The sequence below is a fragment of the Otolemur garnettii genome, unplaced genomic scaffold (genome assembly GCF_000181295.1).
Source record: "Otolemur garnettii isolate 467f Iridium unplaced genomic scaffold, OtoGar3 scaffold00040, whole genome shotgun sequence".
In the NCBI taxonomy this organism is placed as follows: Eukaryota; Metazoa; Chordata; class Mammalia; order Primates; family Galagidae; genus Otolemur; species Otolemur garnettii.
Window position 1 is genome coordinate 9,334,011 of NW_003852435.1, and position 13,807 is coordinate 9,347,817.

The following is a 13,807-nucleotide window of genomic DNA, read 5'->3' on the forward strand; positions in this document are numbered from 1 at the left end:
CTCATAACTCAAAAACTCTATCCAGCAATCTACCTGTATAAAGCCGTTTCACTTCTGGGTGTAAGAGAAGATGTGTGTGCTCTGTGTCCATCTTGTCACAGAGCTGTGCAAACAGACACAAGTTAAAGTTATGTACCTTAATGAGGTTGATCGTTTTAGTAATATTCTGCAAGCATTATTTAGTTCAAGTGACATTTTCAGCTGATCAAATTTCTCTGTGGATAACACAGTGCACAGACTCACATTGAGAAGCAACATTCTTGGCTCAAGTAGTTTATCTAGGAAGCTGTGCAGTCATAGCAGCCACTCTCTGTATATACCAACAACACAAAATGACCAATTTAATTTTCCTTATATGTAATCATTCAAAGACTTGAACAGTTCTGCAGCTGTGGTGTGGGTTGTTAAGAAAAGTGCACACAAATTATCCTCATACATAGCCTTTTGAAACTATATCACAGATAAACAAGCTTTGTTGCCTTGTCAACATGAGTGGACTCATCAAACTTGATTTTGGCCCTTGGTGACTCATTAATCATCTCTATCAATCCTGTCTCAGCATCTTCTGCTAGTTCATCAATTCTTCTAGCATTGGTGCTAACATGTGCTTCTTTTTGAATTGCAGCCTCTTCTACATGTTCATGACAGATGTCCTTAGCCGCAGGCAGGATCAAGTCTTCACCAATGGTAAAGAGAAATTTAGCTTTGGTGATGTAGTTACCCACTGAGAAAGATGCTCTTGGTGCAGACGCGTTTAATGAAGTGGTGACCTTCAATGACTGATTCTGTTCCTTATAGTCACGATTTTTGTTTTCATTTGAAAAATTCCAAAGGCTTATTATTTTTTTTTTTTTGGTTGCAGTTTGACTGGTGCCGGGTTTGAACCCACCACTCTCGATATATGGGGCCAGCGCCCTACTCACTGAGCCACAGTCGCCACACTAAAGGCTTATTTTTTAATGGAGAGTGCTTGATCGCCATACAATAAAGCAGTTCTGAAGGTTTCGTAGCTTGCTTGGATGGCCAGTAGCCACCCAGTACAAAGTAGGCTTGGAGAATGTGAATCACCTCTTGCAATGAACCTGTAATTTAAGTACGGCTCTTGGTCTTTTCTTTTAGATGCAGCTTTCATTTTGTTGGCAGTCTTAGGGTCTTCTGCTACCCCATCAGTAGGTCTTTCCCTGTTTTCAAAGACACTCTCCAGTTACATTTGTCTTTTACTCACTTTGCTAGGGTTAGCTTGTGGGCTTAACTAAACCATGACTGAAACAAGTGTGGAGTTTGAGAAAGAGGTGCAGATAGAATTGGTAAAGAAAATAATGGGTGGACCCCACATGGACTAAAATAAATGTCAGATTCAGACCTACAACCCAGATGTAACTGTACAATGGAAGTACATCAACTCACTTGCCTCTATAAAGCCTATTGCCAGAAGCAGCTTAATTTTCACTTGCCAAACTACTGATAGGGTTTTGTTAAAAGTCTGCAAGCAATTGATTCATTATGGTCTCTATGTAGTCAAACCTCTCTACCAGTGATAATCTCTGTTTGCAGCCGCTGCCGCCGGCCAGCTTTACTGCCACTGCTCTACCTCACGCTATCAGGTATTAGATTCTCAGAGGAGTGAACAACTTATATCCCTCACATGAGCAATTTGCAGCAGGGTTTGCACTCCAGTAAGAATCTAATGCTGCTGATGACCTGACAGGAGGTGGAGCTCAGGCGGTGATGCAAGTGACAGGGAGCAACTGTAAATACAGATGAAGCATGGCGTACTTGCCTGCCACTCATGTCCTGCTGTGCAGCCTGGTTCCTAACAGTCCCCAGACTGGTATTGGTCACAGTCCAGGTGTTGGGGACCACAGCACTGGAGATTTCCTGGAGTCCTGGATATCAATCCTATCTGTTTCTTTCCCTGCCCTATAGAAATACATCATCAGGACTTATTTACCAAGTCCTTGTAATTTAAATGTTTCACTCTCTGCCGATTGAAATTCAAGCTTTCACTCTGAAGAGGTTAAACTTTCTAAACATATAAGTTCCTTCTGACAATGGGTGCATTTTGAAGCACAAAGTGACAGCTGTGCAAATAATTCACTATTCAGGCTTACTCACCTGTAAATGGTAAGTTTATTTGGCCTATTAACTTCTCATCATGCTGTCAGTGGACATGAGACCAAAACACAATCTTTCTCAAATGTCAGGCTTTATACTCCCTGTAGAGAGAGATTCATTCTCACTTCGTTGGAACACTTAACTCAAGGGAACATTTAAAGAGGAAAAAAGCCCAAACAACAACAAATCTAATGAGTATCTAAATTTAAAATCACCTACAAAGCATTTTCCAGATTAATTTATAAAATTTTATTCTTGTTTGGTTGATTACATATACTACCTCAGTGTAGTAAAAGTGTATGCTATTTTTCAAGGTCAAAATTAAAAATTTGGAAACACGTTTCTAAAAGTCAGCTTAATGCTTCTCTGGTGCTAGTTTCAGTGGGTGAGTCACTACTGACTCTAAAGCAATCCTTAGTGTCTCCCGAGGAATAAAACCATGTCAGGAAGCACATAAATGCCACCCTACAAGTGGGACACTGCCTAATGGAACTTATAATTCTCAGCATATTTTTCCCTTTGGAGCATTGATGCATTTTTAAAATTTGCTGTTAAGAGTAAATTGTAGTTTTTTATTTGCCATTATAGCAACAGAAAATGCAACAGTGGGTTTAGATATGTAACCCTCGGGATTTCAAGATTAAAAACAAAACAAAACAGAACCAACACCGAAAACAGCAAAAAATTTTTCTATTAGGATAATATTTTAGTATTATGTTTTAAGCTTTTAAATAGTAAAGAAAATGTCATGGTAGTTATTTAAATAATAGATGTAGAGGGAAAGACTAAGACATCTTTGTTGAAAGTGAGAAATTGCTCATTTTATTTGTTAAGAAAATGTGGTTTCTTAGATGTGTATTCTCAACTAGTTACTTTTGTACTTTTCATTGATTAGAGATAAAAACTAAATATTGTGAAAAAATAAAACCAGGACATTTTTTACCAGTCATCTGAATCTCATGCAACCCTTTAGGTCTTCTCAGATATACCAAAGTTTGTTTAATAATAAGTACATGTTAATAGTCGGGTGTTGTGGTGGGGGCCTGTAGTCCCAGCTACTCGGGAGGCTGAGGCAAGAGAATCGACTAAGCCCAAGAGTTGGAGGTTGCTGTGAGCTGTGGCATAACAGCACTCTACCAAGGGCAATAAAGTGAGACTCTGTCTCTAAAAAAAAAATAATAAGAAGAAATACATGTTATAGTTATATATAACAAATAATAAAAGTGTAATAATTATAATTATAGGAGGCATATTATAATTACAATAGAACAAATATCCAAGATGATAACTTATGGTTATAATAGAGCAAATATTCAAGATCATAACTTACGGTTATTTGTTTACGAGTACAGGTTCATGTTAAAAGGTATTCAAGAATACTTGATAATTGATGCTGTGTACATTTCATTGTATCTCATCAGGAAGCACATACAACTGGTTTATTCCCTTACTGACAATGCTAAATAGATGGCTTCTTAAAATGCCATCTTCCACATCTCTCTATTTTAAAGCAAACCTTTTCATTCAAATTAAAAATAAAGTAATTGGAGGATAATTTGAAAGCCAATAACCTTTTCTTCCATGATTACCTGTGTCTCATAAATAAAATTTTAAAGTGCATTTAAATATATGTGAACATATTTAAAGTATACAATGTGATGATTCAGTGTATATTCAATATATATACATGTATAATTATGAAATTCTTATCCAATAAAGCTAAAGATATTTGTATAACTTCACATAGCTACCTCTGTGTGTGTGTGTGTGATGAGAACAGGAAAGATTTATTCTCTTTGCAAATATTAAGTATTTCAAGTACACAATACACTATTATTAATTATGGTCAACAAACTATGCAATAGATCTCCAGATCTTATTCATCTTGTATCTGAAATTTTGTATACTTTGATCAACATTTTCTCTTTTTCCCTACATCCTGGTCCCTAGTAACCACCATTATATTCTCTGCCTCTATGAGTTAATGCTTTTTATTCCACATATAAGTGATATCATGCACTATTCAGTGTTCTCCATGTAGCTTAGCTCCTTTAGCATACTGTTTTCCAGGTTCTTCCATGTTGTTCCATATGGGACTTATTTCCATCTTTTTAAAGGATGAATAATATTTCATGTTATATGTTATTCCCATATATATTACATATGTAATCACTATCATTTATATCTATCCATCTAACATTATCTTCATTCATTAATCCATCAATGGGCACTTAGTTTATTTCCATATCTTGGTTATTTTGAATAATGATTCCATTAACATCAGAATGAAGATATCCATGATATTGTTTTCATTTCTTTAATTTTTAAATCAGTGGTTTTCTCATCTATTAATTATCTTTGCCTGAATAGAATGCTATATTGGGAGTTATAATTTGTGGTTGTATAATTTTTTCATTTTCCTATATATATTGTGTATATATATATGTTTACTTGCATTTTTGTAAAGAAGTGCTTTGTCATTTTGTTCCTTTTATCTCTTTCTCTGATCTTATTTTGTATATTTCTACAGATGCATAGATTTCTTTTAACTCAAATTTACAGAATAAATAACATATCCTTCCTTTCTATTTGGTTTAAAAGTTAGAGTGGTAGAGGAGATACCCTGATTTGAATCATGTGTATACTAAAGAAACGAAATATAAAAATTAATTATTAGATAAAATCAGGCACTAGGGTTCTATGGTTAATGATTCACCTGAAGTTTAAATGCAATTCTTATGACTCAGAAACGTATCCTAGAAGAAATCATTGTGCGTAGTTTCACATTATTGGTGATGACTGTAAAAACAACTAAGTATGTTTTCAATTGAGGTGGCATTACTCTCAGAAATGAAGGAAAAATCATAGTTAGAAAATACAAAAAGGCGTTTGTGTAGGAAATGGATACTGCTAATGAGAAAGTACAAAACAAGTGTTTCTTAACTCCATTGCTATATTTAGGTAAAGAAATTTGCAAAAGTAGGGAGGTGCCTGTGGCTCAAGGAGTAGGCTGCTGGCCCCATATGCCAGAGGTGGTGGGTTCAAACCAGCCCTGGCCAAAAAAAAAAAAAAAATTGCAGAAGTTGAAGGTTAACTTTTCATCAAACTGCTCAGGTTTAACAATTTGAGAGACATTTTCATAGGTCTTAAAGAAATGCTATTAATAAATTTTAAATTGTAGTATTAAAGTCAAATGCCTACTGTCTGGCATTTAACATATTACTGACAACTAAGTCACAACAGTAATCAATAACAGAGTGCTAGGCCTGGGGAAAGAAATATTATGTATATATACTCTTTTAATCCTTACACTAAGGCATAAGAATTGAGGTTATTATTTCCCTTCTTACACTGGAGAAATACACTGGATAAATCTGATAGATTTGAGAATTTAAATAACTAAAATTTTCAGAGATATTTATATTATAATATCATATATGTAATGGATACTCAATCCTAATCCATGGAGTCTTAGTCTTTCAACCATACTCATAAACCCAATACTGCTATGACATTGATCAAAACAACCTGCCTGCTCATTTCATTGGTTCCTTTGTGGATCAATCCATCTACCACTCAGTCACTCACACATTTTTTATGACTTCTGTACCTCAATCCTTGAAAACAATGGGTATTCAAGCCTCTTCTGTCTATCCCCAAAATGTCAAATGAGTCTACCCATATTCCCTTTTCTTATTTGCTTGAACTATTTGAGCCATAATTAAAAACACAAAACTCGTGGCACTCGTGGCTCAAACCAACCCCATATGCTGGAAGTGGCAGGTTCAAACACAGCCCCAGCCAAAAACTGCAAAAAACAAAAACAAAACAAAACAAACATGTCCGTGTATACCACATATCTTCTCCCATTGAAACCTTATAAAGGAGGCACTTGAATACTACATATCAAAACTGCCATTCAGCTCAGTGTCACCTTTTCCATTGGGCACATCAATCACATGCCTTTGCGCTCAACAGACATGACACATACCCTTACCCAGTCCTGACGTGCTCCATGCCACTGCATCTACCTGGACTATTCTTTCACTTTCACATCTGGTGAATTCCTACTCATGCTTTAAAATCTTACTTAAATGTTGCCTCAAGAATATGTTCCAGAGTTCCTTAGCTGTACTTCATCTCCACAACTTCACGTACTATGGGAAAATTGTCTCCTAACATGGGTATCTCTTCCAATTAGACCGTGAACTTTACATAAGTTAAAATCATATATTGCAATCATAAACTGTGTTCATTATATCTTCATATTCCTGGTACTCGGTATTTACCACAGAGAAACCACTAAGAAAATATGTGCCGTACATTTTATTGTAAATTGTATTTTATCTAAGAGTTTCTATTTCATGTTACCTATCTGAGAAAAAAAAATCTTTCAAAGTCAATTGTTAAGAGTTACCATTTTGTAAAATGCAAGCATAAATTCGATCAGTTCTAACATCACTTGATTCTTTTAATTTTTTATGGAGCGGGCACTGAGAAAACCTCTTCACTTTTATTCTCCAGTGGCTTTGTCGTTACACTTTCAGAAATGTTTAACTATTTTTCCACTCCCCTCAATAAACAATATTTGGAATTAACAATTAGAAAGAAAGTTCTGAACACAGAATACATATTTTTTTCTAACATTTTATATAGCCATGTGTACTTGGTTGTTCCTGGAAGTAAGTGAAAAATATGTTTTGTTTTCTCTTCCACTTTAATAGATACATAAATGCCATGTGAGTTTAGACTGCACCTATTGGACAATTCAAATTTAGATGATTTAGAAATGTTACAAATTATATTACTTAATATTAAATATTATCAATTTAAAATTCAGAAATTAAAAAGAATTACATATTTACTATTGAAGTTACTTTCTGTAACATCAATATAATTAGAACATGACCCTATGGGTCATAAAAAGTAACATAGAATTCAATTAATTGATGGGTATTCATCAACATCTACCTGTGGCAGGCCTATGGAAAGCTATTTATAGGAATACAAAGGCCATTCAGGAGACATGGAGTGTGCTCCTGATTGAAACAGTGAAGTAGGTAAAAATCAAAATCTTCTGTCTATGCTATTTTAATTTTGTCTTTGCTTCTATTTTCATTCCACTCCTCAACGCCTGAATCAGAGATACTGCCAGCAATTTGATTCTACAGAATAAAAATAAATAAATAAATAAAAAAATCACTGAGTTGTATGTTTAAAAAATTCTAAGTGTATAAATACTCCTACAGTGAGTTTCAAACGACAAATGTGGAGTTAGTAAGAAATGATGAAATCCACTTTCACAACTCAGCAAAATTGCTCCAATTCACAAGTACATGCCCTTCACAGAGGTGTTCCTTAACCCACAGATACACAAAACCCTGAGTCTATCTTCTATTTTCATCAATGGATATTCTATTAATCACTAACATATTAACATGAATTCTAGTCATTATATTAACTCTCCTAACCAAAGACACCCATTTTTAAAATGTATCCCCATATTTATCTCCACAGTTTTACCTAAATGTAATAACTGTAGCCCCAAACGCAGCTTGGAATTAGTAGGAATCATACGTGAATATGAAGTCTAGTCTTCATAGGTTGCTTGGGTATTTGCTAAAATAATTGAGTTAAAGACTTAGATAAAGATGACTTTGAAATTTACAATGAATATCACTCAATATTAAAGATTACCACTTAAAAATGCATGCATAAATTTTTGATACAAATAGAAGGTACATAAGCTTTATTACACTTTCAACATTATTATTCAAAATAAAATGCCTAAATATCTTTAGGAAAATATTTCAAAGTAAAATTCATATGTGGGGTGGTGCCTGTGGCTTAAAGAGGTAGGGCATCAACCCCATATGCCGGAGGTGGTGGCTTCAAACCCAGCCCTGGCCAAAAACTGCAAAAAAAAAAAAAAAAAAATTCATATATGTTACATTATTTAAATTATAATAACAATGAAATATACTATGAAACGGTACTTACCAAATTGTCAGTTACAATATGCATTAAATTCAAAAACCAGAAATTGGGTATTAATTCGTCATTTAGAGTCTGAAAGTTGATGTGTAGTCGTCCTTGAGAAAAATACATTATAATAACTTTCACAGACTTTGCAAAATAAAAATGCCTTTAAGTGACTGTCATCAAAATAGATACGAGAAAAATTAAATAGCTAGTAATTGTTGGTTTTTCAGATGAATCACCTTTGTCGAGTGCAAGACATCCGACGCTTTTCTGCCGGGGGCAATTGAATTAATTGTATATTTTAATATAAATTCTTCCTGACTGAAAATTACTTTCATCATTTCACATACAAAATATTAAGTTCTTTGAGAGAAGGTGTGAGGAAAATTCTCCAAAACATCTTTCTAATTTTTAATATCAATTTACCTTCAAATAAACTTCTATCAGTTTCCTGGTAGAGTATTACATATCCACATTTGCAGTGGTACCCAAATTATTTCATGTGTTCCATATTTTTAATTACCTACAATCATACCAAAATTATAAAGAACTTATATTTCTGAGAAACTCATTGCTTTTCTTAAATGATCTAAAATTATTTTTCTCCATCATTTGATACAGTATAAACTTCCTGTTTCAAACATGGTAATCGCTGACTCAGAAAAGAGTCTGTAATCAATATTAACCAAATATAGAATTGGAATTGTGCTTGAATTTTGGAAACCACATGTAGCTGTTCAAAGTTTGTCTTCTAAGGATTCATGAGTGTGTTATACTACCAACTTCTTCTGTTTAATCTATCTTCTTTGTCATTTTTTTTTTTTTTTTTTGAGACAGTCTCAAGCTGTCACCCTGGGTAGAATGTGGCAGCATCACAGCTCATAGCAACCTCCAACTCTTGGGCTTAATTGATTCCCTTGCCTCACCCTCCCAAGTAGCTGGGGCTACAGGTGCCTGCCACAACATCTGGCTATTTCTTTTTTTGGTTGCAGTTGTCATTGTTGTTTAGCTGGCCTGGGTCGGGTTTGAACCCACCACCCTCAGCGCATGTGGCTGGCGCCATTACCACTGTGCTACAGATGGTGATCCTTCTTTGTCTTTTGCATATTGCATGGTCCAGGATTTTGAAGCACCTGACTTGTGTATTAGCTTTAGCTTTTAGACACACAGAGGTAAGAATTCTGTGTGTGTGTGTGTGTGTGTGTGTGTGTGTGTGTGTAAATGGTGCTAGTCAAAACCATCTGTCCTCTTTCAAGGTTAACATTAAATAAAAATCTCTTATTAGTGGCCATAATGGCTTGTATCTATTTTTTATTAATTATGTAGTGTGCTCTGCAGTGTCCAAATTTTTCTTCTAGGATTACGTAATAGGTGAGTATAAATTTTAAAATAAATGCTTTTAGCTTTTTCTCTTACTTCTATTAGAAATACGTGAGTTGAAATAGGAGATCCCAATGTTCTTAAAACTTAACGTAGGAAAGGTGGGCTTCCTTTATCTTGCAGCTCATTGGGGCTCAGTGTTTCCAGTAAGAAGTTGGAGCAAACTGCTTATAAAGAAGAGACTGCTACGTTTTTCAGTAATAAAACACTCATCAAATTGTCATTTGCACTGAATTAGTGTGGACTGGGATTTTAACGTGCCTTCATTTCATTAAAATTCTTAGGACACAGTGTTTATATTTCAATATGAAAATACCTACAAAGTAAATCAAATGTTTTAGAAATTACTAAAAACGATTCCGTTATGCCAGAGGCAGAGTTTACAAATGCAAAAATACATGTCTTCTAGCATTATGGATTTGAAAAGGTTGCACCATGCAGTCCTTGAATTACCAATACATGTCTTCAGACATATTTTTTTCCTGCATGTATGGTATCTAATAAGAATAATTTTAAAAAGCAATGAATATAAGGTGAATCGCTGTGCTTAGTAGAAACAATGGTCATTCACTGCTTTATGGTTGTTAAAGTCATCTTTTATTCTCTTTTAATTCATCCTTCAATCTGTTAATAGGCCTCTAACACAAAAGAAATATTAACAGTAAACTTATTGCAAGACTGCATTAATAAAAAATATTAAGAGAAATCCTTTCCACTGTTGCCTCTGTTACTGGTTCCAAATATTCCCATTTTACTAGCACTGAAAGATTTCTATGAAAAAACAGTACAATAACTAAATTTAGAAAATGGTGCCTACTGGCCTAACTCGTGGAGAGTCTAAGCCCACAAAGAAGGGCCCTGAAAGATCTTACAGTGAAGCAAACTGTTTATCTTTGTTTATCCAAGCTTTTACAAGTGTGCTTGACTACAAAACAAGTTTTTAAATAACCGTTCTCTTAACCTATACACCTAGTATTCCACAGAAACTCCTGTGAAATGCTGTTCTGAGCCAAGTACTGAGCTGTATGTAACCTACGTTACTCTGTAACCTTCCTGCCCTTTCAGCAGAGACAGTAAAGCTAAATCCAAATCTATTCCACAGAGTATAGAAATTATCATAATTATATGAATTATCTCTCCAAACCTCCATCTAGCCACAGCACCTATTGTTATCCATACACAAGAGTTGCCTGTGTTCAGGAAAAACTCAATATTTTACCTAAAGGTGCCACTCAATTTTTATGCGTGTGAACTATACATGAGCGTCAGAGATGCACTTGGTATATCTAAGATCAACATGATAGGTTTGCCTATTTAACATATATATGTGATATGTGTGTGTATAAATGTTATATATATGTGCATACATATTATATGTGAGAATTGTTATATATGTGTGTGTTATATATATGAAAGAGAAAGAGAGAGGCAGTTCCTGAGTCACATACCAACGATTCCATTTATGGTATTTTATGGTATTCAAATACTTACAAATGGGCTCCCAATGTTCCCCACAAGTAAGACAGAAAACTGACAGGCATTGCTTAATTATGCAGGACAAGTTCCAACAAGTAAGGTGAAGTAGAAATCAACCTCTTCTTGACTTCACAGTTTCATTACACCCTCTTTACCATAAAATTACCTTAAAGGCATCTGAGGAAACCTCCTATTCCCGTCATGCACTTGATGCCATAACACTTCCTGTTCTGCCACACTTAGTCATAAAGAGGGTGTCCCCCTAATTCCAGGAACACATTGCCCTTTCCAAAAAATAAGTGTTCTTTCCTTTGTTTAGCCTAGGAGCTAAGATACAGGGGCTGCTTAGACATAGGGGCTGGAGGCACCAGGGCCCCATTTTCCTCTGTAAGGAGAACTGGCCTCTCCACAGCTCTGGAGCAGCTCTTCCCCATTTTCTGGACAAAACTTGCTTTCCCTTTATACTGTTGGCTCACAACTAAATTATTCCTTACACGAAGCCAAAGACACACTTGAACTTCAAGTGATTCCCAGCATTGCTGTGTCATAAGGAATGTTTATAATTAAATAATTAAATTTATCATTTGAGAATTATTTTCTTCTGCACATGTAAACAAACTGGCCTGGCATGAGCAGTTCGTTGTGGTATCTTTACATTCCTGGCTAGTCTCATTGTTTACATGGCCACTTACCCATAACATCACTTTTTTTCATTGATTTTGTGCATCTGTTTACTGTGCTTCTAAAGCAAAAGTCCACTGCAAGCCCAAGTGAGCCTGCAGCAAAGAGAAAGGTGATTATAACTGAAATGAAAGTGGAAATAATTGAGTGTTCAGAGAAAGGCCAGATGCCATCATTCACTGGGAAAGCATTAGGCTTCAGTCACTCCACTACTTATTGGAACAATTATAAAGGATAAAGTAAGAATAATGGAACATCTGAGAGGCATAGCTCCAATGAAAGCCTCATTATTGCTAAGAAGCTTGGTAGATTAATTATTGAAATAGAAAGTCTACTATTGATTTGGTTAGAAGATCAAAATAAGCATAACATTCCTATTAGCTTAGCATCGATGCAACATTAGGTGTTAACCTTTCATACTCTTTTCTGAAATTTCTTCTGTTTCCTACCTACACTTTTTGTGTGAGTTTGTTTGTATGTGCAGTTTGCTTGAATTAAAAGAAAGTGCACAATAACTTTTGTAACTCTTTAAAAATTTGAACTAATTGTAGTATAGCATATTACAATTGTAATTATTACAGTATCACACTATATTATAAGCACATAAGAGGCATTGTGCCATAATAGTATTGTTGTTGTCATTGTTGTTCCATGTGTTATTATTATATATGCATTGTTCTTCAGGAATAGACCTAAGGATGTTCTTAGGAATGTAGCTTGTCTGTCTCACAAGGACTGCCTCTCTGTGGGTATAAAATTTTCACACATGGGCAGAGATAATAGTACGAACTTGTGCACTAATCATCCCTAGGGTTAACATTTAGATTTCACTAAATGTAAAAATGATGATAATAGAGTATGTAATTCCTTACCCCCCAGTAACATTACAAGGTCGAATGTCCAAAGACTCTAGTAATCTTGCACCATATGCAACCCCCCGCAGCAGTCCCTAAACCACTGTAGGGAAAGGACACTCCTACCTATGAGAAGAAAAAAGAACCATTGTAAAACTCACCTAAATATGAAAGTACTACAGCCTTCTTTCTCTACCACAAGAAACCTAAGTTTATGTGATATGCATGACAATAAAATTTAACATAGATATTTTAGATAACTTATACTGAATTGTTTAGAGATGAAAACTCCCAAATGAAAATAAATAGCTTTAAAATGTTAGGTAGTGTAGACTCTTACATTATTGTTTCAAAGACAGAAGTAGTAACCCAGACCGGTTCCCTCTGTTACCTCTGTAGGTCTTAGACACTCATGCATTGACAGGCCCCCATGAAAACTCCTTCTCCTCTATATCTCTGTTTAGATTATAATGAAAACATCTGATTGCATGTAAAAAATAGATAAAAGAAAAATGGGAACCTATCAGTTGAGTGTAAATATATCTGAGGAGAAAAGAGGATGAACTATTCTAATACAGACGATAATCCATCCTCATTTTGTGAAGCAAAGCTCCTCAAGTTAAAAAGATTAATTTTTAGGAAAGTAAATCTTGCCCTTCTCACTCTGATTTTGTTGTTTCATGATTTATAAAATAAAAGAACAGTAGAGCAATTTTTAAAAATAACGTTATGTACCTTTCTGAGGCTCCTCCAGGGGTTCTCTGTGATATGCCTAGAAATTGGACAACATTTCCCTTTTTCTGTTTTAAAGTTCAAGAAGAAAGGGAAAAGGGGAAAGTACAATCTTTGAAAACTTTTTGGTTTGAAGTGTAGAGCGTTAAATCCATGTACATTCTTTAAAACAAAGTGTTTAGACTAAGCTATAGTAAGATGAAGAGGGAAGTCTCTATAAAACTAAGACAAAACCCCCAGTTCTGCCTGATCACTGCAGTATCTTCCCACGCTTCACCTTCAACCCTCGGGCAATGAAGCAGGCACGTGCAATCAATTTAAACCCCCCAAGTGATGGGTTTAAATTGATCCTCCACATATAAAAGAATCAATTATAGATTTGATAAGCCATTACCCATAAAACACTCTTCATAGGCAGCAGATAATATAGAAGAAGAAAAAATTGAAAACATTGCTTATCGGTTTTCAATTAAAAGTTCAAAAAAATGTCATTTACTTAGACTGAAAGCTAAGTAACATATCAACATAATAAAAGCAAGATAGAGTAAACTATCAGTACTTTCCCTAGAATTTTGAAGAGTATTTTT

General features: G+C 34.8%; 1 pseudogene; it reads right to left on the reverse strand.

The window, feature by feature from the left end:
- Positions 1-455: 455 nt before the first annotated feature.
- The window catches only part of LOC105887018, a 76,687-nt pseudogene continuing 63,335 nt past the window's right edge, over positions 456-13,807 (reverse strand).